General features: G+C 39.2%; 1 protein-coding gene across 3 annotated transcripts in view; it reads left to right on the plus strand.

The window, feature by feature from the left end:
• Window positions 1-481: 481 nt before the first annotated feature.
• The window catches only part of NIPBL (NIPBL cohesin loading factor), a 181763-nt gene continuing 156635 nt past the window's right edge, over window positions 482-25609 (plus strand). For all 3 annotated transcript variants that reach the window (XM_036308338.1, XM_036308342.1, XM_036308341.1), the window contains exon 1: window positions 482-811. The gene's annotated coding sequence lies outside the window, so the exon portion shown is untranslated. The remainder of the gene's footprint in view (window positions 812-25609) is intronic.

A 25609-nucleotide genomic window follows, 5' to 3' on the forward strand; every position in this document is an offset into this window, starting at 1 on the left:
AGTGCGGCCTGCGAGCCGGGCCGGGCCGGACGCCCCCCACGCACACGACCGCCAGCGCGGCCGGACCCCGCTCCGCTCCGCTCGGCCTCCGGGAAGATCCAGACCCTGGCGAGCCGTCCCGCCCGCCCGCGCCGCCGCCAAGACGCCGCAGCGCGGGCTCCTCAGGAAGAGGCCGCGTCCACGGCCGCCCTGAGGCGGAGCAGGGCGCGCGGGAGAGCCTCCGCCTCGCCGCCGGCCCGGCCCGGGGAGCGCGGAGCGGAGCGGCGCGGCGCGGCCGAGGACGCGAGCCCCAGTGGCGGCGGCGGCGGCGGCGGTGGCGGAAGTGGAGTGGGGAAGAGGGGGTGGTTGTGAGTGTTTGGCGCCGGTGGAGGGAGTCATTCCTGCAGCTGCACTTCCGGTCGGCATTTTGTTCTGAGAGGGAGAGACGGAACGAGAGAGAGACACACACAGGGCTCCTTCCCCCCCGCCCTCCCCCCCCTCCCTCCGTCGGTACCGACTCACCCGACACCACCAAGCCGCAGGGAGGGACGCCCCCGCCGCCAGGAGGATCGGTGCCCGGGCCGGCGGCGATGCCCCCCCGGTAGCTCGGGCCCCGGCCGGGTGTTTGTGAGTGTTTCTATGTGGGAGAAGGAGGAGGAGGAGGAAGAAGAAGCCGCGATTTGTCTTCTCGGCTGGTCTCCCCCCGGCTCTACATGTTCCCCGCACTGAGGAGACGGAAGAGGAGCCGTCGCCACCCCCCCGCCCGGCCCGGATTCTAGTCCCCCGCCGCCGCGGCCTCGGCCTCCCCGGATCCCGACGCCGATTCGCCCAGGTAAATGCCTGCTCTTTCTTTCGGCGGCGGCGGCGGCGCCAGGTCCCGGCGTCCCTCCTCGGCGCTCCCCTCCCCGCGCTTCCTGGGCGGCCCGGGTCCCCTCCGCGGCGAGTCCGGAGTTCGCTCCGCTCGGGGTGGCGGCCGCCCGGCTCGGCGGCGGCGCGTCCCCTCACGGGCCGGCGCCGGTGGCGGGGCCGGTCCCGCCGGGCGGCCGGGGAGGCGTAGGCCCGGCGGAGCGCGCAGGCCGCGGGCCAGCGGCGTCTACTTGAGCCCGGGGATTAGGAGCGCTGCGGGCTGCGCGGGTCCGCCGCCGCCGCCGCTCGGTGACAGGCCTCGCCCGGGAGACGAGCCCCGGCCCGGGAGGAGGCGGAAACAATGCCGCTGGCGGCGAGGGGGGCCCCCGGGCGCCCCCATATTTACAACTTTCCCGGCCCGGGAGCGGGGAGCGTCCCGGCGACACAAACAACCCCCCTCCCTCCCCCGGTGACCCCAGGAAGGGAGGAAGTAGTTTCAGTTAGCGAGACGAATGTAAATACTCCGACGCGGAGCCCGTGGAAATGCCTGCCCGGGGTGAAACTTGTTTGGACGCTGGAAAGTTCGGAAAGACTCTTTTTCTTTTTCTTTTTCTTTTTTTTAAAGAATTGAGTGGTTCGCAGGGGATATTGAATACAGAAAACCGTAGTGTGGTGGACGCTGCCTGTGCCCCCCTCCCACCCCCCCTCCCCCCGCAAACAGCTTTTATGTTGTTGTTTGACAGTGTCTGTTGCACATGGACTTTATTCAAAGACGCGGATAAAGCGCCTGACAGGTTTCCCGGCCCCTGTGCCTCGGTGTGCGTTATATAAGGACAGTTTTCAGCGACTGTGCGGTGAAATGCTCGGGTACTTCCTGATCTCACCGGGGACGAGTGTGGAAAGGGTTTGGGATGCTCGGAGCTTAGCGCCGGGACACAGGTGAAACCCATGTTCTCCCGGAGTCCACGAGTTCATTCCGCTTACAACCCCGGGGAGGTTTAACAACAACGACGACAATAATAATAATGAAAAGGCAGAAGGTGCCGTCCTCTCATGTCAAGGCAGAGCTTCTTGCGGTCCCAGGATTGTCATTGGCTGTTGGTGCCCAGGGTGTTTGACTGTGTCATGAGAGAGGTGTCATTTTAATAGGTCAGATGCATCTGGAAATGCTGGAGTCAAACGAAGTTGTGTCGGAGAAGCTAGTTCAGGTGGAGGTGGAGCGTCTTGAGCTTGTTGATGGAGGCACGAGATGGGTAGGAAGGAGGGACAAACCAATGTAAAAGTTTCTGGTCCACAGTGCTGCCCTGGAAGAGGAAATGCACCTGGGTTTAGGCGCTTTTGAGACTTTGTATCGGAGTCCCTGTAGGGAAAGGTGCGTTGGTTAAAATGAAGCAGCTCTGAGCAACAAAGTCGCTCGTTTTACTCGTGGATGTTAGTTACATTGGTCCGACTGTTGTGTGTCTCGTTCAGTTGTCATTGTAGGATGAGAAACTTTTCTGAAGGTTATTTTTGAGTTTAGCATGCCGCTTAAAATAAGTTGTACCCCATTTACTGCAGGCGGGTGGGAAAATGTTAAGAAGAGTGGAGTTAATATAGCTGTCACGTACTAGGCGTGTTTTTAATGCTGTAAATCCGTGTAGTAGTCAGTGGCGTGTCCGTGATTTGTATTGGTCAGGGAGCAGTTTGAATTTTAAAAAGCCTGGAGCTCCTGCTGAGCCCCAGTGCCGGCCCCCCTCCCTCCCACTAATCTCCCATTCCTGTCTTTGTGCTGCTGCTCCTGTTAGACACTGCTGGCCACGGGGCCTCAGGCCTGCACCGGGTGGGGGGCGTGCTAGCGGGGGCCCGCGAGGGGCAGCGAACACAGGAAGGAGAAACGCTTCACGTCCTAGGCAGAGGGTTTGGGGTTGGGGAGGCAGATAAGGGCTTCAGGATAAATGTTTAAAAGGCCCTTGTATGAACCTGTAATTGTCTTTACAACTTTTATGTAAATAAAATACGGAGACGTGCCAAGGGATGAACATATTGGGAAGGAGTGTCTGCTTGCTTAGTTTTCATCAACAGAAGGAACTTCTAGAGTTGTATACTTCCAGGGAGCTTTCTTACACAGATGTTTATGTGTAAGGTAGCTCTTTATGTGACTTTTTTTTTTCTAGTGGTTTTGGATGAAAGTGAATTAATTCTTATCATATCTTGTTTTCCCAATTGTATATAGTTAGCAATCGCTAATATATAGATTGTGTGATAGCTTTTATTTAGATAGCATAAATATTTCTTTCAAGTAAATTGAAAATGTTTTTTATTTGGTCAACTGAATAGGTTATTTTTAATGGAGAAGATATAAAACTTGAATAAAACCTAAGCTGGAACTTTAAATTTTTGATAACTTAGTTGGAATGAATAATTTGTGTTTCCCTAGAGATTATGAATAGCCTGCTGTGCCTCCTCTGTATTGGTTGGGAAGTCACCAGTGGTTAATCTATATTTCCATTATTTTTTTTTAATTCAGTGAAAGGAGACAACCATAGTGTTCCAGTAATCTTGCAATGCTAGTTATATTATTTGGAGAAATATTTCCTAATATACCTAAAGGAAATTTCAACATTATGGTTTACTGTTTCTCTTTAGTCTGCAGAATTACCAATAACTTATAATAATTGAAATCACTTTTCACATAAATAATGAACAGCTAGTAAATCAAATTAAAATGGAATATCAAATAATTGTTAGTGTTTTGAGAAGAATATATAGGATGCCTCCTTTTAAAGCCATTCAACATTTGTTTACTAGTTGTTTAAAAGCATTTTAAACCTATGCTAGGGATCATGAAAATACTGTCCTTTAAGAAGAAAAAAATTACATTTGAAGAAAGAAAGACTATTTGAGATTCTCTTTGGGGAGGAAAAGAAAGTTTTCAGTATGGTGATAAATGTAGTTTTAGTTTTCTGCATAGTAAAAATTATTAAATATCAAAAAGGTTGTGAGCAAAGCCATGCCAATTCTCACATGAAATTTTCTTTTTTTGGAGTTGGACTATCCAGCACAAACATGTACTTTTTAAGGCTTCCTAATTTCATATTTAATTTTTTTTGGTACCAATTCATCATTAAGCTGCGAGAAACATTTGAACCTGCCTGTGTTATATTTTGACATATAATGTGGCATTTTTACTTCCTAAAAATAAGATGTAAAAATTAATAATATAATAAGTAAATAAAAACTAAAAAGTTTGACTTTTATATAATTTCATTTAACTTTTCCCACCCCATTGCTTATTAGGAAAAGCATAATTTGTATGTAATTCTGAAATTTTACTCAGCTCCATATGAAGTGATTGGAAAGACTGAAGTAAATAAAAATTCCTTTTAGAGAAATGTCACTTCAGTTCTGTTTGTCACATTTATTTGCCATAAAACGAATAGGAAATTACCGACTAGGAACTTTATAGAAAGTCTGAAAATTAACTGTTTAGTTGAAGATGTTTATTTTAGTATCTTGAGCATTAGTACTAAGTTGACTTTGGTGGTAATTTATGAGCTCATCTAGCCTTTGAAAGTTATTTAAAAATACACTTTTAAAGTAGAGTTTTCTCTATTTTTAGCAGTTGTCTTTGTATTTTTAAATTGGTCCTTTTTCAAAGTGACTGAATTCCTTTATAAATATTCTAATTTCCCTGTGAAAGAAGTGACCAGCATGATTTCCATTTTTTGATGAAAAACTTGACATCAGAAGGCCACGTGCGTGGTATAGATAGTTTCATGTAGTGAGTCAGTAGGACAATAAGGGATTCCCTGATTCTTAATAGCTTTTTGTTAGATTAATGTTGCTTTAAGAAATATCTGAGCTCTGGTTATGGTGTTATGTATTGCTCAGTGCTGACACATACCATTTTTGACTTTTTCAATTATTTATTCTTTTTATTGATTTCAGAGAAGAAGAGAGGAGAGAGAGAAACATCAGTGATGAGAGAGAATCATTGATCGGCTACCTCCGGTACACCCCACACTGGGGATTGAGTTTGCAACCCTTGACCGGAATCTAACCTGGGGCCCTTCAGTCCACAGGCCGATGCTCTATATACTGAGCAAAACTGGCTAGGGCGACTTTTTCAATGATCTTGAGTCCAAGGTGCTTTTCTTCTTTTAGAGAGGTATACCTGTCTTTTGGTCCCCCCTCCCCCATGAAAACAGTACTTTTACATTAGAAATCCTGACCTTGTGTGGTTGATTGAGTTTATATATCTCTCTGTATAAAAGCCCAAGTGACCATTTGTTCGACCAGTAGCTATGACGTGCACTGACCACGAGGGGGCAGATGCTCAATGCACAGGCATGGAAACATGGAACAGACTGATGAATCTCAAGGAGAGAGGGGAGGGTGGGAAGAGATTAACCAAAGATCTTATAAACATACTAGAGGCCCAGTTTGTGCACAGGTGGGGTCCCTCTGCCTGGCCTTCGGGGATCGGCAGAAACCAGCAGTCCGACACCCCCTGAGGAGTCCTGGATTGCGAGAGGGCACAGGCCAGGCCGAGGGACCGCACCAGTGCACCGTGCACTGGGCCTCTAGTTTATAGATATCCCTCCTAAGAAATGTAACTGAATTAACTATGTAGTAAACAATACATAATGACTCCTGAAAGTTTTATTTTTACACTATTTTTTAAATTACTAGAGTGGAATTTTAGCGTTTACAGTTGATTTAAAAACAGTTTTAATTGTTTTTTAATTGTCTTTTATTCCCAAAGTGTTATTATTAGTAGAGATTATTTTTGTTTTATCTAGCATTGCCAGCTAGATTAGATTTTGAGGGCCTATTATTTGTTAGGAATTGAGTTAAATGTGTCCCCATTATATTATCTTATTTAATGCCTCCAAAAACCTCATGAATTATAAATAGTTACCACCCACAATTTGTAGATGAAGAAACTGATGGTGGAAACGTTAGAAAATTGCCCATTGTCTTATAATTAGTAAGCGATCGATCTCATTTATGTGCGTTCTTAAGGATTTAGGATTCCTCATTTCTAGTTTTAGTAAAATCTTAATATTATCCTTTGGTTGCTCATTTGATTCAATACTTTAATGTTGTCAAGGAAATTGTTTACTTCAGGAAAAGAACTAAAATAAAATTCTGACTATACATTTTATACATATATATGTTTACTATCAGCAAATCTTTACTATCTTATATTTTAAATGTGAGTTGTTAAGCAATCTGTGATCTTTTTACTGTTAGGTTTTTTATAGTTGAAATTGTCAAAGCACCTATTTTTAGAAAGGGAAAATTCATCTTTAGAGAGTGATTTCATTCATAGAAATGTTTATGACCAATTGTAGTACAGTAGATGAATCTATAAATTAGTATGACTGATAATTTTTTAAGTCCCATTATTTATATAACCCAAGAATCTGATCCCTTCAAAGTTATCAACTTGAAAAGTTGTACACTTATTCCAAGTTGTTGCCATTACATACAACCTTATGGGGATTCCTTTAGCGGATATTTTGAGAGTTTTTGAGATAGTTTTTTTTCTTATCCTTACTAGTAAATGTTTATCTTCAGGGTGGATTTGAGTTTTAGAGACAGTAAAAAGTAACTTAGAACTTAGTTTAGGGAAACTAAGATTTAATAAGATATTTTTTGTGTTGGGCTCTGTATTAAGTGCTTTTACATTTGTGTTAAGTGATTTCCATGTAGCAAAAACTGTACCAGGAGCTTTAAATGGATTTTCTCAATCCTTTAAGGTATAACATGGGTTTGGTTGTGTTTATTATCTCAAGATACATGAGAAAACTGAGGTATAGAATGATTAAGCAACTAGTCCAAGGTCACACAGCTGTGGAAGAAAGTGGAGAAAAAGACTCCAGAGTTAATGCTTCATGCATCAACCTTAACCACTACACTGTGTATCATGATTTGAAACACCCAATGAGGTTAGTGACAGTGTTCTAGTTTTACAAACAAGGAAACTGAGGCTTATCATGTTTAAGAAACTTGTCCAGGGTTACAAAACTAGCAAGTGTCAGAGATAAGATTCCAACCCAAATATTTCTAATTCTAAAACTTCTTTCCATTTTGCCACACTGTCTCTTTAAGATTTATAATATCTTTTTTTTTTTTTTTTTTTTTTTTTTTTTAATAAAAAGGTTAGGCTTGGCTATAGAGATGTGAGACTGTTTTTCTTGTGTGGCCAATAAAGAGATCCTGAAGATATTTTAAATAGAGGATCAGCTATAGTGATATATTATTTGATAGTCTTTTAAAAAATTACCTTGTTATTTTACACCAAGTATAATGTACAAAATGTTTAAATAGGACATTGATTTTTAAATACCGGGTGGAGTAAAAGTGGATTTATAGTTTATGTAGAAAATAATACAATAATTATAATACGAGAATAAACTCTCTTTTGTGTACTCCCACCTATAAACCTTCTTTTGCCTTACCTTGTATATGCATGCTGTATCTGGATTAGATCGCTTTTGAAAATGTAGAAAAGCCACTTTGTTGTTATAATATTATTTTCTATAAAAATGTTCAGCATTAAAAAATATCCCCAAAAGTATATTAAATTTTCAGCGTAATTTATGGAGGTAAAGTTGTTTTGCCATTGTACATATCATTTAACATGAATATACTAATCTCTTAAAGTGTTCTATGGCATATATTTACCCTTTAGCAGAAAAGAAAAACTTTTTCAGTATATAGAAACATAGAATTAGCAACATTAATTTATTTATTAAAATAATTTTTTACATCTTAGAAACTCAGGGGTTCTGACATTATTTTGAAATACTCGATTTCTTTTGTTAGAGTTAACATATTTGGGTCAGTTACACTTCTCAGTCCTTTAGTCTTGTGCTGATGAAATGTGTACTTGACTGATATGAATACTGGGTGTGTTTTTTTTAAATAGTTATTCTAGATCCCTTAAAAACGAACAGTGCTTGAAACACTAATGAATTGTAAAACTCAAGCAATAGTTTACTCTAAAAATATTAATCTTTATGACTGCATGTGTTTAATATTTTTATTTGCAAAACCAAAATGCCCTTGAAATTAAACCTAGAAGACAGTACATCACTGAGTTTTCTTAGTAGTGATATTTGGCAACTGTTTCTGGATTTTAAAACCACTTTTAGTTATCTTTATCTGATAGGATTGTGGTTGCCAATTTCCACCTAGAGAAATTGATTATCTGAGTAAAAGCTATATGTAATTACTTTTTCCTTGGTAATGACCAAGTAGAAATTTTACATGGGTGTAGATTGGGCTTAACTGCCCCCCAACCCCCCTCTTTTCAGTACTGTTTGTTAAAAATTGATGCACATGACTTAATGTTTTCCCTCCAGGGCTCTGCCTATGCCTAACAAAACTGTAAGGTTGTAAGTTGAAATGTAATGACCTAAAAGCTATTGTTATCATTCTTTCCATTTTGAGACAAGAATTAGGAATCCAGTATTTGTTATAACCTACCTTCAAGTTATCTTGAAAGACATATATGACATATGCTTTTTATTTAATTCTACTAAACTTTTACCCTTTTCTTTTTCCCTTTTCATGTCTTCCTTTCTCTGTCAATGTCCTTGAGTCTTTATCTCCTAAGCAAATTTTTACATAGCACGGTGAATATAGGTGGTGGTGTTAATGTGCATGGTCCTATAACATATTACAGTTGACCCTTGAACAACATAGATTTGAACTGAGTGGATTCACTTATACTTAGATTCCCCACCCCACCCCCAATCTATATAAAAGCCTAAGCAACCAAACAACTGGTCGACCGGTTGCTATGACGTGCACTGACCACCAGGGGGCAGACGCTCAATGCAGTAGCTGCCTCCTAGTGGGCAATGCGCTCCCACAGCGAACCTCCCACGGCCAGCCAACCTCCCACAGCCCCTCCCCCCACCGGCCAACTTCCCACGGTCCCTCACCCCGCCAACCTCCTGTGGCCCGGATCACCCCCATCGCTGGCCAGGCTGAGTGATCCCACCCGTGCACGAATTTGTGCACCACGTCTCTAGTATTACTTTCCTAGATAAAACATAGAGCAGTTTGAAAGGCCTCAATTTCTGAGATCTTCATAAGTTCAAAATGTTACTGGTGAAAAAGCATTGACATAAACTGTGAAAATAGACATTTGTATAACATTCCTTTTGTCTCCCGTAAACATATTCTCAAAATACCAAGTCAAGGACCAGAAGTTCTTTTTAAGGAGGAAGAGAAAACATGGCCTTTTTTTGTGAAAGTTTCCGTGGTCATTCTATTTCGTAGTATTTGTCAGTGTATCTACTTGTATCTCCTAATGAAATAAATTATTCCTTTGTCTGTCAACCATACTAAACCACCAGGCCTGTAGTATACTATGTTATTTTCATCTTTATGTCTGTAACACCATCATAATGCTTGTCCTGTGATGTAGTCATTCAGTATATTTTTGTTGAAGTGATTAATTGGAATTGTGCTATATGATATTTCTTTAATATACTTCTAAATCTAAGATTTGTGAGGGTAAGTATATTTTTGTGTTAATTTTAAAAATAATTTTCATGAGTGGAGATTATGTCCTTGAGGCTTCTTTTTGGGTAAAAACATTTTGTTTGCGTACATCCTTAACAATACATACATATACTCGTGCATAAAAATAAATCAAAGAAAAGATCAAAACAGAGTTTCTTCTATAGCTATTGGTAAGGATTGTATTTTGGTCCCTTGGGCAATAGAATTGGGAGTAATATACTGGGGTTTATTGCAAGAGGGAAGGTGTCTACTTTCTTGTTTTAAGCTTAAGATTGATTTATTATAGTTTTCATTTTCTTTGCTAATTTAATTATGTATAATATTGTAGATATGCTAACTATAATGAGAAATACATTACAGTACATTAAAAATGCTTTTCAACTAAAATAGTGATATAATGACTTAATTTTATTTTTAATTTAAGTAAGGCTTATTTGAGGTATTTACACAGTAAAGTTCACTGTTTTAGGTTTAAATTTGATGAGTTTTGACAAACATATACAGTCTTACAACCACCACCACCACCACCACCACAATCAAGACATGAAATACTTCCATCACCCCAAAAAGTTCCCTTATGTCCTTTTGTAATCAGTTTCGTACACCTTATTCCAGCCCCTGGCAGTTTCATCTTTTCTAGAATGTCATATAAATGGAATTATACACTGTGTAGGTTTCTGTGTCAGGTTTGTTTCACTTAGAATAGGGTTTTGAGATTCATCCATGTTGTTGAATGTATTAGTTTATTAGTGACCAAATTTTGAAATTGAATGTAATATACATTTTAACTTTGGTACTGTGCTGTCAAAAATGCTTTGAGCAGCTTTAGATATTTCTCTCAGATCTTGTGGTTGCTTTATTTTTGGACATAATTCTACTTATTTTTACCCCTCATTCTAAAATTGTTGTAATTGACATTATTATTAAGTGGCATTTATTTATATATTAGTTAATTCTGTTAGATGTTCTACAGAGCAGGTAGATAGACATTGTCCTTCAAGTTATCTTGAACATATAGCACATAGAAACAGGAACAAGAAATGAAAGATGGTACAATAGTAACTCATCAAAAATTGCATTTACATTTTGTTTTAAGTTTAATGTTTGTTGTTTGTACTAAAAATAGAACATAGGTTACAATGAATAACAGTAATGACTCATGCTTAAAGTTAGAGAAGCAGAAGCAGTGCTCTCTAGGGTAGGGCAGATAATGAATAAAGGTCCTTTTCTTGACAGTTTCTTTGACTACCCCTCCTCCACCCACTAGCTCCCTTTTGAAACAGCTTTCTCCCTTGTGTTCAGGGATATATCAGTCTTTTCTTGTTCTTCCTCTGTGTATTTGGCTTTTCATTGTAGACTCTTGCCATTCTTCCCTTTGCCTGCCCCTTAAATATTGGTATTCCCGAGGTGGTTTTTCAACCTTCGTTCTCTTTCTCTCCTATTCATCTCATTTATTCACATGACTTTTTACATGCTTACTACCTGTATGCTGATGACTCATAAATCTATCTCCAGAATATATTTCTCTTCTGAGACGGGCCCAACTGTCTACTAGGTACCTCCTAATGTTCCATAAATACTATAAATCCGAAAGTATATAAATCTGAACTCATCCTTCAGTTCTTCCCTACTCTTTAGAAGAAAGAAAACTATTCTTACAACTGTGTGAAATAGGTTAATGTTTCCACCATCAGCTCAGTTGCCTAAACTAGAAACTTGGTAATGATGCTTCTCCTTTACTGTACTGCCAATCCAGTTGTTCACCCAGTTCTGACATTCATAACCCCTCCCCGAATATCAATTGAATCCATCCTACTCCTGCTACTTTGATTCTGAGAGTGGGCATGTACATAAAAATTTGTCAGATGAAATAATGTCTAGCATCTTAAGAAATATTTAGAGGTAATTGTAAAAGATGCATTTAGTGTAAAGATACTTTTGCTCATATACTTGGGCTCTGGTATTTAAAAATAAAGTGTAATCTTCAGTAACATTCATGCTTTATAACCTAAATGGGACTATCTTCTATATACATTTCCATTAGATCTAAAATCTAGGGCTTCTGACTTACTGCCTATTTTATCAGTAAGAACAGTTTGAACTCAACCTTGATCTTTCCATACCTTACTTTTAGAGTACTACATTTCCTGGATGTGTACATTCATTTCAGTATATTGTGTGCTTAAGTGTTTGGGAGCAGAGTCTGAGGAGAAGAAAATGGGAATGTAGCCGGGTTAGGTAAAGGAAGGGCTTTTTAATCGACTTTCCTATTCTGTGGAAGTAAGTTCACGTCAATAACATTTTCAGTTTTCTTTCAGATAAAAAAACTAAAACAAATGCAGTGAAATATGATACTATTCAGTTGTTAGGCATGCATAAGCTTTTAATGGCAAGAGCCAAATATGTTGTAACTGTATTACTTGTTTGTGAATTTGGAAGTTATTGCTCATGGATGGCTTTGTATAACGTTACAGTGTTTCTTCCTTAGAATAATAAGTTTATTCTATTTTTTATTGAACAGGGCTCTACACCATGTATTGGGTAGATCACCTTTACCCCATTGTATGTTCTTGTCTCCTTTGTCGTATGTCCCATGGCCATATAGGCATGGATTTATTCCTGGGCTCTCTATTCTGTTAATTGATCTACGTGTCTGTTTTAATGCCAGTACTACACTGTTTTGGTTACTGTAGCCTTGTAGTATAGTTTGATATTAGATAGCATGATATAAAGGTTTACTATTAGAATAATTAAATTAGAAATGGCAGTAGCTTTTCAAGTTTCATGTGCCCAATATTATAAAGGAATCAAACCAATTTATCAAAAATAATTGACCAGGTATCATAATGTCCAAATGAAAATTAGTGCTTTCCTAGGTAGGATCTAAGTACATCTAAACAAATGTAGGTTTTTTTGTTTTTGTTTGTTGGTTAGAGAGGTGGCACATTGTAATCACCTAAGGAATTTTTTCAAATTACGATGCTTTTCTAGAGATGTAAGGTCAGTTTTAAGTTTCTGTTTTAGTTAGTTTCTTGGGCTTTTTAATCATCCCATAAGAGTTCATTGATGACTACTAGGTGCTTAGCAATGAAGTCTAGGCATTCAATGCTCGGACCTTTTTTCAACCTCTTTTCCAAATTTTACATGCTGGCTAAAAGATTCCTCTATTTTTTCTATTCCATGAAAAGATCATCTCTGAGGCATAAAGGCACAAGGAACCACTGTGAGTGGAGTTGTTAGTGAATTAGAATTAAAAATAGAGATGGATGCCTGGTGGGCATGGCTCAGTGGTTGATAGTTGACCCATGAACCAGGTGGTCAAGGTTCAATAACTGGTCAGGGCACATGCCCAGGTTGCAGGCTTGATCCCAGTAGTGGGCGTGCAGGAGGCAGGTGATCCCTGATTCTCATCATTGATGTTTCTGTCTCTCTCTTCCTCTCTGAAATCAATAAAAATATTTTTTTGAATGTTAAAAAAAGAAAAAAAGATAAAGAATGGAACGATGTATTGAGTTCTGAAGAATGGAGGGTAGTTGCTAGATACTGAAGAGGACATAAAGATTTGAGGAAAGAAGTTAGAGTAGCAGATGCTATAAATGAATTGGGCAAAGTAATTGATGAGAAAATTGAAGTTAAAATAATCAAATACTAATTTGTGACAGTACTTAGGGTAAAATAAAAAATTAGGATCTGACTGATCTGTTCCTAAGGATGACCTATGTTTAAAAAGTTTACTCAAAAGTCAAATTGCATTATCTTGTATATGTAGGATACACATTGCCTAAGAGTAACATGTAAAATGCTTAGAAGTATACTGTACACTTAGAGTAAGTCCTCAGAAAATATTTGTTATTTTTATCTGTTGGCAGCCACCTTTCTAATTGTATTTGATGAAAAAGATATCCTTGTGAAGTATATTTGTAAATTAAAATCTAATTTGTGAATCTGTAATTAATTATTACAAAGAAAGCTATTTTATAAGAAGTAAAGAAAAAGTAATCAAATCAGCTCAACTGAACTATAAGTATTTCTTTATAACATAACTTGACTATATACCTCATATCAAATAATAACTATTTATACAAGGAGCTTGATTTAACTCATTTCTACCACCTAAAATTAATTATTGCTCCAAAGATGATGTACTGTACTGTTATGTATTATAGCACATACATATACACACATTGTATATACAGTATATACGAATATAACCACTATATTTTCACAACTCATTTTGTATTTTCTTGCTTCACACCTTTTAATCAAACCTTTACCTTCTCTTTTCTCCATGTATTCAATCCTATCTTCTTTCTGTCAAGATTTTATGTGTTTTTATGGTTACAGAACATTTTCATCACCCAAAAAAAGGAACCCCAGGCTCATTAACCATCACTCCCCATTATTCCCCAAGCCCAGGGCAATCACTAATCCATCTTCTGTTGCCAAGGCTTTTTTTTGTTTGTTTTCTTCATGTAAGGAGAATTATACAGTGTGGACTTTTTGTATCTGGCTTCTTTCACTTGGTTATCCATGTTTTAGTATGTATCAGTATTTCATTCCTTTTTGTGGCCAAATAATAACCCATTGTGTAGATATACCACATTGCACCTAACTTTTGCCAGTTGATGGACATTTGGGTTGTTTTCACCTTTTGGCTGTTGTGAATAATGCTGCTGTAAACATTTGTGCACAAATTTCAGTGTGGACATATGTTTTCAGTCCCTCCATACATAGGAGTGAAATTTCTAGGTCATATGCTTAAGTTTTAACTCTTTTAGGAACTGCTAAACTGTTTTCCCAAGAGGCTACATGATTTTTACATTTCCATTAACAATGTTTGAAATTTACAGTTTCTCCACATTCTCACCACTCTGTGTTGTCAGCAGAGTGTAGTCATACTAATGGGTGTCCAGTATCTCATTGTGGCTTTGATTTGCATTTCTCTAATGACTACTGATATTGAACATCTTTTCATGTGTTTATTGATTATTTATATACAAGTGGTCCGGTGCCTGAAATTCTAGCATGGGTGCGGTCCCTAGGCCTGTTCAGTGGAAGAGCAGGTCCCAGCTGACCTCTGGGCCCTGGGCAACACCTGGGCCCTCGGGCCCCTGCATGCCCACCTCCACCTGAGTCATGGTGCCCGAGTCCCCACGCAGAGATGCGGTGAACGTGGCCAGACACCACAGGCCAGGGCACAGCGGCCTCTGGGCCGCCCAGCGGCGCCGCACAGAAGCCGGGTGGGCAGCATGCTTTCTCCCGGCCAGTCTCGCAGACTGGTTCCTGCATGAACCCACGGGAAGCCTGACTGGCCCCTATGGTCCCGGCAGCTGTGGCCCAGCTCTTCGGGAAGAGGCCGTGCAGGTGCGGGGCAGGCGCCTTGTGGGCACCTGACACCTAAGCGTAGGGGCTTCCCTGGCATGTGAGCCCTGGCGTCCCGGAGGAGGGTAGCAGGGGGAGTCAGAACAAGCTCAGCAGACACCCTGCATTCTCACCTTACCACTGTCCCCATCACCCCCACCCTCAGGTAGCTGGCGAGAAGTCGTAGCCCCCCACCCGGGTGCCATGGGAGGTTGGTCGTCACCACCCATCCCCCAGTTCCCCATCCCAGCCTGGTAGCCATCTGTGGGGCCAGGCCCTCTGCCTGGCTTCCTTAGCACCTGGGGTTACTTTTGCTTTTGATGTCATGTTTAAGAAACCATTGTCTAATCCAAGGTCATGACGATTTACACCTTTGTCTAGTTTTAACTCTTACATTAAGTCTCTCTGATCCATTTCAGGTTACTTTTTTACATATGGTTTGAAGGAAGGATTCAATTTCATTCTTTTACCTGTGACTCTCCAGTTGTGCCATCACCATTTGTTGAAAAGACTATTCTTTTGCCCAGCCAGCGTGGTTCAGTGGTTGAGCGTCGACCTATGAACCAGGAGTTCGGGGCACATGCCGGAGTTGCGGGCTCCATCCCCAGGAGGCAGTCAATCAATGATTCTCTCTCATCATTGATGTTTCTATCTCTCTCTCCCTCTCCCCCTTCCTTTCTGAAATCAATAAAAAGAAGAAGAAAAGAGTATTCTTTTCTCATTGGATGGACTACTATTTTCCCTATATCTTGCAGGGCACCTGGCAAGTTCCTGTTCAGTCTTCAAGGTTCAACATAATTCCTTATTTTCTATGATGCCTTTTTATCTCATTTAGGCAGGATTTGTTCTCATCTATTCTCCCACTTTTTTCCCTTTAATCTTTATTATAATATCCCATCTTAATTATAATACCTACTAGAGTCCTCCCCCCATGAAATTCATGCACAGGGCGGGGGTGGGGGGCTTCCCTCAGCCTGGCCTGTGCCCTTTCACAGTCTGGGGCCCCTCTGGGACCCCTTGCTTGCCTGCTCACTGCTCCTTAGCACTGCCGCAGAGGCAGGAGAGGCTCCCGCCACCGTCACTGCACTCGCCAGCCATGAGCCTGGCTTCTGGCTTAGCGGCGCTCTCCCTGTGGGAGTGCACTGACCACCGGGGGCAGCTCCTGCATTGAATGTCTGCCCCCCTGGTAGTCAGTGTGCATCATAGTGACCCTGTGTTCTGGTCGTTCCACCATAATGGTCGCATAGGCTTTTATTATATAGATAATATCACATGGTAATTATCTCCTTCCCTTAGCTTGGGAATCCTTGACAGGTCAGGAGAGGGAGCAGTGGCATGCGTGTCTTATTCATCTCAATTAAACTCAACATTACGTACAGTTTCTGGCACTTCAGGTGCTCACTAAGTCTTTGAGCTTAATGAATTCATACAAACAAGCTAAAAAGAGACTTGTACATGAGTGTTTAGACACTTCTGGTTCAGTGTTGTCCTCCCTTAATTATTGTCATTTGCTTTGTGTTTTTAAGCTACTACTTAGATTATGACAAATCACTCCACTAGGCTACTTTCTTTCAATAGTATTAATAATTGAAGAGATACTATGGCATATTAAGATTGCTACTGGTTTTTTTCTTTTTTTAAGTTTTCTTACATTCCTATCTTTTGGTGAAAATTTTTTAAGAAAGGAGGGAAAAATTAATAAATGATGTATCATAGATAAGTCAGTTGTCTCAAAATGAACAATATTTAAGAATTCGAGTTATAAAGAGGAGCATTTTAGATTAAATTCTAGGATCCTTAAATATAGGGTATAAGTTAGAATTATATCTGCTCCTACCACTTGGGATTCTTTATGAGGTTCAATATAGATAAGATGAATAGGAGGGCATACTGGTAAATAGGATAGTGCTACAATGTTTGTTTGTGTTCAAAGGAATTTCATTAAATTATTAATATACAGCAGCCTCCCCTCCCCCTTTATCCATGGTTTTGCTTTCTATGGTTTCAGTTAGGTATGATCAATTGTGGCCCAAAAATATTACATAGAAAATTCCAGAAATAAACAATTTAAAAGTTTTAAATTGCACACTGTTCTGGGTAGCATGATGAAATCTTGTGCTGTTCAGCCCAGGGCATGAATTCCCCCTTTGACCAGCTTTTCCACGATATGCATACTATTCTCCAATAGTTTACTTAAAAAGTGGCCTTGAAGCTCAAGACTAGTGATGCTGACAATTCAGATATGCCATAAAGAAGCTGTAAAAGTGTTTGCTTTAAGTGAAAAGATAAAAGTTCTTAATAAGGAAAAAAAAAAAACCTGTATGCCAAGGTAGCCAAGATTTATGGTAAAAGTGAATCTTCTATCCATGAAATTGTGAAGAAGGAAAAGAAATATATGGTAGCTTTGACCCTCCTTCTATCAGAAGGTCAATAGTAACCCAATGCTGCATCACAATACCTATAGCATTCACCTCACTTCATATCTCACATAGGCATTTATCGTCTTTCATCATCACAAGAAGGGTGAGTATAGAACAATAAGATATTTTAAGAGATACCATATTTATATAACTTTTATTACAGTATATTGTTATAAATCAGTGGTTCTCAACCTTCCTAATGCCGCGACCCTTTAATACAGTTCCTCATGTTGTGGTGACCCCCAATTTCATTGTTACAAATTGAACATAATTAAAGCATAGTGATTCATCACAAAAACAATATGTAATTATATATGTGTTTTCCGAAGGTCTTAGGCGACCCCTGTGATAGGGTTGTTCGACCCCCAAAGGGGTCGTGACCCACAGGTTGAGAACCACTGTTATAAATGTTCCATTTATTATTAGTTATTGTTAACCTCTTATTGTGTCTACTTTATAAATTAAACTTTATCATATATATGTACATCTATATATATAAAAAAGCCTAAGCGACCATTAAGACCAAACAGCCAGAACGACCAGTTGACCAGTTGCTATGACACACACTGACCACCAGGGGACAGATTCTCAATGCAGGAGCTGCCCCCTGGTGGTCAGTGCTCTCCCACAGCCAACCTCCCGTGGTTCCTCCCATGGCCCTTCCCCTCCTCTCTCTATCCCCCTGGCCAGCTGGCCAGCCGGCCAGCCTCCCACAGCGACGATCAGGACTGGGCAAGACACCCCAGTTGGCCCTATCGCTGGCCTGGCCGAGGGACCCCACCCGGGCATGAATTTGTGCACCGGGCCTCTAGTATATTTGTAATAATAAAAGCATAATATGCTAATTAGACCGGACATCCTTCTGGACGTCCTTCCACGTGACCTTCCGGACAAAGCCGGGGCTGCAAGGGAAGCTCGGGTCCCAGGTGCCTGCTGGAGGCCAGAGGGAAGCCCGGGTCTCGAGTGCCAGAGGGAAGCCGGTGCCAGCAGCCTGGGGAAGGAAGGCCTACTCTTGTACAAATTTCGTGCATCGGGCCTCATATAAATATAAATATAAATATAAATATAAATAAATATATATATGAGAAAACAGTATATATAGAGTTTGGTACTATCTGCAATTTCAGTTATCTACTGGGAGGGTCTTAGAACATATTTTACTGTACTGTAAATTAAATTATTATAAATTGTTTTCAAAAACTGTATTATCTATTGCTATATAACAAGTTACTCCAAAATTTAGCAGCTTAATAGAGTAAACATTTTAATCTCACAATTCCTGTGGGCCAAGAATCTGGGTACAGTTTAGCTGGGTGCCTGCGAAACTCTGGGCGTCTCTTGAAGCTACAGTCTTTCTACAATGAAGGTAGCAGTGGGGGCTGCAGTCATCACAAGGCTCCTTAGAAAGGGGTTTGCTTCTAAGCTTTCTCACTTGGCCATGGGTGGGCTACAGGCTCTCACTGGTTGTTGGCGGAGTCTTCAGTTTCTGGTCAGAAGGGCTTCACTATCAGCACAGCTCACAACATGGCAGCTGACTTTCCTTAGATTGAGTGAGTGGGTACTCATGACAGAAGCAATAAGCTCAGAAGTGACTTAACTTTAAAAGTAACATGCCATCACTTTTGCTGTATTCTCTTTGTTAGAAGCAGATCGCTAGCTCCATCCCACACTGAGGAAGAAAGGATTGATTATACCATGTGTAAGGAGTAGGAGCATGGGAGCAATGGGGGACATCTTAGAGGCTGCCTACCCCAATGTCCTCTGGGATTAGTATAAGGACTTGAGTATTGCAAAAGTAAAAAAATTCAACAAATGTTAGATCAGGGAGCAAGTTGAGGCTTCTTGTTTGTTTTGTTTTGCATACTTTTAATTCATAAAGGGTAAATTTCCCCCAAATTACCAGTCAAGAACAGAAGTATGTAGTTTTTCAGGAGTTAGTTGGAAAAGGTTATAAGGAGTGAATTTGAATATCTGTTAAGAAAAAATACTACTACAAAGTGTGTCTCTATGGAATAAATTCACCTCTTGCTACACATTTCTGTGTTCTGATATAAAAGTCTTTTCCTTTTTGAGGGAGATCAACTAATAAAAGATTCTTGTTTGAAGATTTAGGACTTAATAATAATGAGTAATTGAGCAGAAAAGCCTACAGTTTGCTTATAAGGTCAGGGTTGGACTTGACAATGGAATAAATTCTTTAATTTTGTTTTGTTGTTTTCATGTGTGAAAAGGGCAGGGTTGTTTTTTTTAATGCCTTTTTCTTCATCTTACTGAGAAAAGTATGTGACATAAAGGCAAATAGAGAAACTAATTTGAATATGCCTATATCTGAATTACTTATTAGTCTAATATATATTTTAATATATTTTATTGATTTCAGAGAGGAAAGGGGAGGGAGAGAGAGCTAGAAACATAAATGATGAGAGAGAATCATTGATCGGCTGCTTCCTGCATGCCCCCTACTGGTGATGGAGCCCGCAACCTGGGCATGTGCTCTGCCCAGGAATCAAACCGTGACCTCCTGGTTCATAGGTTGATGCTCAACCACTGAGCCACACCAGCTGGGCAGTCTAATATATTTTTAAGCAAAATTTCATTGAAATGTTGGGGAAACTAGAAATAATGCTTGTATAGTTTTTTAAAAAAAAGAAAAAGAAAATTCTGAAAACTGTTAAACGGGGAGGGGAAAACAGACATGCCTTACTATAGTTAAAACATCACCAAGCTACAATAGCTACATCACTATACAATATATCATAATAGGTAAATCAGTGAAACAGAGCAACCCTAAAATAAATCCTACTAATAATCAATCTCTGCAAGTTAAATATATATAACCAGTACCATAATATATGTAACATATACTATGTAACATGTAATGAATATACATAAAACATATAAAGGAACTGCATTTTAGACCTCCCAAAACAATTTTAAATAATGGCAGTGATACTGATATTAAATTTTGTGACTTTTTAAAACTAATTTTAACAAGAATGTATTTTATGTTAAGCATTATCTTGAGACATGTTTACATAATTCTTCATCTTGTTAAAATCATTGTGTTGTCTTTATTAGTCTTTTCATTAAGAATGACTTTTTTTATCAAATTACTAATGCAATAGCTTTTAAAAATTATTTCTGCTTGTGTTCATTGAATGAATCAGTGAAAATAATCAAAGTCTTCTTAGTGGCGCCAAAGTTTTTAGTATGCTGTCTACTTTGACTCCTCCACTAACAACTAAAAAGTTATTTAGTAAATGACTTCTTTGGCAAAGTGAGCTATGAAGGAACCAAGGTTTTACCTGATTCTGCTACATTTAGTCCCAGGTTTTGCTCCAATGGGAAATCTGTTTATATTGGTAAAGTGATTTAGGGCTTAAGTTTTCAAGTCTCACCACCCCTGGCTCACAGTACAGAGGATGCCAGCACACACTACAAGGCTACAAGCTTCATCAGTGGTCTTAAAATTATCTTAGAAGCTTAAGCTGCCTTCCTAGTTAATCTTTCTTTTAATATAGTCTCAGACCCAATGTTTTCTCATCTCCTCTTAAAAAAAAAAAAAAAAAAAAATCTGTTACCTGAACAGATTTTATTTTACTTACTGTGACTTAAAATTGTTGATTTACAGGAAAAAAAAAGTGAGGTAAAAATATTATCGCAATGCATGGACTTTTCCCATGATAACTTTCCTTGAAATTAACCACCTACATTGATCAAAGAACACAATTAACTGACTTGTTGCAACTTGTGTTTTTATTTCGTCAAAATGTAGTTCTCTTTCTCACTAAATCTTTAGTAGAAAGTACAATTGATACTTAGTGACTTCTAAATCTGAGTATCAGAGAACAAGGCACAAAATTGAAGTGTGCTTGATTTTGAATATTTCCTAGAACCTTAACCCTCATGTTCTTTGAAGACATGATAGCTTGATAAACACTACCTTGGTATGGGAAAACTGATCCACAAGAAATATGAATGAGCTTCTAAGCAGTACTAAAAATGGTGTGGTATATTTCTGTGCATGGTGGTTACTGGTGTGATGTGGATTGCGCCTTCTGCATTCTGAAGCAGTGGTTTTCAAAGTGTGCTACTTATTAAATTCATCTGTAGAGTGACTTTTAAAACCTTGATTCCCAGCCCTTTAAGTCCTGACAGTCAGTATTTCCAGAGATGGCACCCAGGGTATAAGTAACTTGCTTAAAACTTTCCAGGTGAATTAAAGTATGTAGCCAAGTTTAAGCAGCACTGCTGTGAGATGCTCACTGAACATCTTTTTAAATTCACTGTGATTTGGTAGATCTGGAGTAGGGTCTGAGAGTCTTTATTTCTAACAAACTCCCAGATAGTGTGATATTCCTGATCTGTGTTCCATGTTTAAAGTAGCAAGGTTCTAGAATACTAAATTGCTTAGATAGACTTTAGTTGTTGTGATGTCTTTATTCAAAAAGAACTTTATTCTGTTCTTGCATTACAATTGCAAGGTATTTTGTTAGTTGAGTTCCATATACGTTTCTCTTTTAACCCTCACAACACCCCTGCAAAGTGTAATACATGTTTATTATGAAAAATTCAGGTAAGTGATAAGAAGAAAAAATAAAATTAGGTAGCTACCTGAAATTAAAGTAATATTTATAGCTTTGTCTAAACACTTCTGAACCTTAAAGTGTTTTATGATATGCATTCTCCCAGCTTAAAGAAAGAAAACAAAATATTGTGGGAGCAATATGACTTAAACGAAAATGCATTTGCTCAGAAAAGACCATAAGAAAATATAACTAAATATATTGTGGTTACATTAGGGTGACAGGATTATAGGTGCTTTCTCCTTTTATCTACAGTCTAAAATATTTATAATGTGCACATACTACCTTTACGATAAAAAGAAAAAAAGCCTTAGACTTCTCAAAAATGCCTCAGAAGAACAAGTCTGAAAGGCAATTATTAAATAAATACTTGACAATTCATGGGCAAATCATCAAGATTTCAGTAGAAAGATGAACAAAGACTAATTTACTCAAATGAAAGTATAAGTTAAAAATGAACAGTTGAAAAATACTTTTAAATCTAAAACAACTTTGATAGGTAGCCAAGTGCATAACTCCCTTTCCTCAAAAAAAGTGCTTTCATGCTAATTTCCAGTGCTGACAAGGCACAGCAAAACCAATATATTCTGTTTTGGGTTTTTTTGGTGGCATTATGCAACTTTTTGAAAGGCAATATGATTAACAAAAATATTATATTGAATGTAATTGCAATAAAATAAAAAATATTATATGCACTTCAACAGCCACTATGTAAAATGCTGAAAGAATTTATTTTTTAATCCTCACCAGGACATTTTTTCCATTGATTTTTAGAGAGTGGAAGGAAGGGAGAGGGAAGGAAGGAGGGAGGAGTTGAGAGATGTGGGGGGGAGGGGGAGAGAAAGAAACATCAATGCAAAAGAGAGACATTGATTGGTTGCCTTCCACATGTGTCCCAAGCTGGGCTGGGGATTGAACCTGCAACCCAGACACATGCCCTTGACCAAGAGAATTAAACCTGCAACTCTTTGGAGTTCACTTATACTCCAACCACAGAGCCACACTAGCCAGGGTGGAAATAATTTTTTGAAATGCAAGTCCTATTTTGAGTGTTAAAGAGATGAGATTACAGAATACTTTAGTATTTGCTTTAAAATTATTTAACCTTGCAAACCATCTTTTTCAACAAAAATATATATAAAAGGCTAAGCAACCGGCCGGCCAACCAACTGGCTGACTGGCCAGTAGCTATGACATGCAATGATTACCAGGGGGCAGATGCTCAACACAGGAGCTGCCAAGCAACAGCAACTTTGCAGAGTGCCCTCTTGCACTCCGGGACCCCTCAGGGGATGTGAGACTGCTGGTTTTGGCCCAATCCCCACAGGCCAGGCAAGGGACCCCACCTGCCAGAGGGATCCTACTCACTCTGCAGATGCCCTTTAAACCCCAGCACTGCCCCAAGTGCAGCTGGCTGGGGAGGGACTGCAGGAGGTTGGCTCCAGGGCGTGTCTGGCCTGCTGTTTCAGTTCCGCCCTGCCGGCACTTTCTAATTAATTTCCTTTCAATGTGCACGAATTCGTGCACCGGACCTCTAGTAAATAAATAATGTCTAAATTAACTTTACATATGATAGTCCTCTCGCTATGAGGTAAAAGAACCACATTTTATTGATGTTTAGGTTTTATTTGTTTTTGTCCTTCTTCAGGTTACATCTTGTAGAAGTTTTCTAAATCAGAAACCAGTCTTCATTGATATTTTCTTTTAAATCTTCTAATATTAAAGCCAATCTTTTTTGTTCAAAATTTATTGAGCTGACCTTGTATGTGGTACAGTTATTATCCAGGTACAATATAGGGAACATAGCATTAGAACCATAAGAAAGTTATGATTTAAGAAATAAAAAGGTATGAAAGATATTACTTCAGAAGTGACTGAAGAACTTTGGACATCTTTTGGAAAATAATCTGTAAATTTTGGTTTTAATTTCTTTTCCGAGTCCAAGGTTGCATTCAAGATCTCTTACTCTTTGAGACAGCATGGAGGGACCTGGAGAGTATTATGCTAATAAGCAAAATAAGCCAGTTAGAGAAAGACAAGCATCACATAATCTCACTCATGTGGAATCTAATGAACATAAACTGATGAACAAAATAGATCCAGAGACATAGAAGCATGGAACAGACTGTTGAAGAGATCAACCAAAGAATTTGGGGTATGCATATATGCATAACCCATGGACACACACAATAGGGTGGTGAAGGCTTGGGGTGGGGGGGATACTGAAAGGGGTCAAAGGGGGGAGGAAGGGGACATATGTAATACTTTCAACAATAAAGATTTCAACAATAAATTAAAAAATAGCACAGCCACTGCCAACACATGTGCATTAAAATTTGGAGAGCAAAAAAAAAAAAAAAAAAAAAAAAAAAAAACTGTGTAAAGATTCATTATAGTAAAAAATTTAAGCAGAGAATTACGGAGGTAGTTAATTAGATGCAGGTACTTTAGAAAGTTGAAGCCTTACCTATCTAAGGAAAGGAAGTAAAGGAAGAGAAATATGTACTATTGCAAATACTTCACAGAGCTGTTACTTTGTGCGTATCCCATCCTGAAATTGTTATTGTGTCCCCACTTGAATCTTGATGACTGTCTTTACAGAATTCTTGAAATTGAAACTGAGCAGCATACCCCACTTGTCTACTTCCATATTTCCCAACCAGAGGTGGATGAGTGCTATTGACATTTTGGGCAAGATATTCATTGTGCTGCACTGCTCAGTGGTTTAGTGTATCACTTTGCCAATTTCAACCTCGAGTATTATGAATACCAGAAATGCCCTCAGTTTTCTGTGTGCCATGATGAGAGAGCACCACCTTTCATTAAGAATTCATTGGTTTAGGCTCTAAAAGAATGCCAGTTAGTTCTTTAAAAAATATTAGTGTGTAGTGTATTAGGGCAGTGGTCGGCAAACTCATTAGTCAACAGAGCCAAATATCAACAGTACAACGATTGAAATTTCTTTTGAGAGCCAAATTTTTTAAACTTTATATAGGTAGGTACATTGTTATTAACTTAATTAGGGTACTCCTAAGGCTTAGGAAGAGCCACATTCAAGGGGCCAAAGAGCCGCATGTGGCTCGCGAGCCGCAGTTTGCTGACCATGGTATTAGGGAAACAAATGGGAGGGATTTGGTCTGCTTTTGTTTTTGTTTTTTTTATTCCAACAATTGATGACTTAGAGAAATGCAGGAAAATACTTGCTACAGTCATTCTGGAGGGTAATTTGCACTACTGTCTCTATCAAAATTTAAAATGAACATGCCCATTTCTTATTAATCCCACTTCAGGGAATCGAGCCTATAGAAATCTTGGCGGGCATAAAAACTCCTATTTTAGGATGTGCATTTGCAGTATGATTAGTAATAAACTATAAATACGTAAATACAAGTTAAAAGAAACAACTAACCAACAACAACAAAGCAAAAAAAACCACCTAGCTAAGAGAATATAAATATGTAGTTTATGGTACATACAATATACCTTTTAAAAAAAAAGGAAATAGGACTCTATAAACTGGATAGATTGTTAAACTATATCATTAAAGGAAAAAAGCAAAATTAGAACAGTATGATTAGTATGATCCCAGTTTTACAATAAAAATATGTGTGTGCATGCATGTGGATGTGTGTGAGGTAGAAGGTGGTTTTTATATCGTTTAAACAAATATATGAAAAATGAGAACCAATATTTTAAAAAGTTGGGGAAAAGACAATAATACTTCTAGAACACAGTTCGTTCCTCCATCATTTACCCCTTTTCCTCCTTTAGACAACCCAGTTACACTTAATAGAACAGTCTTCCTCTTGAATCGCTATAGAAAAAGTCTTTGGAAAAGATCTAGTAACTAATGGAGTAATAAGCAGCACTATTTTCATGGGCACCCTAGGCCAA

This window comes from Myotis myotis, unplaced genomic scaffold (assembly GCF_014108235.1).
Source record: "Myotis myotis isolate mMyoMyo1 unplaced genomic scaffold, mMyoMyo1.p scaffold_m19_p_5, whole genome shotgun sequence".
NCBI lineage: Eukaryota > Metazoa > Chordata > Mammalia > Chiroptera > Vespertilionidae > Myotis > Myotis myotis.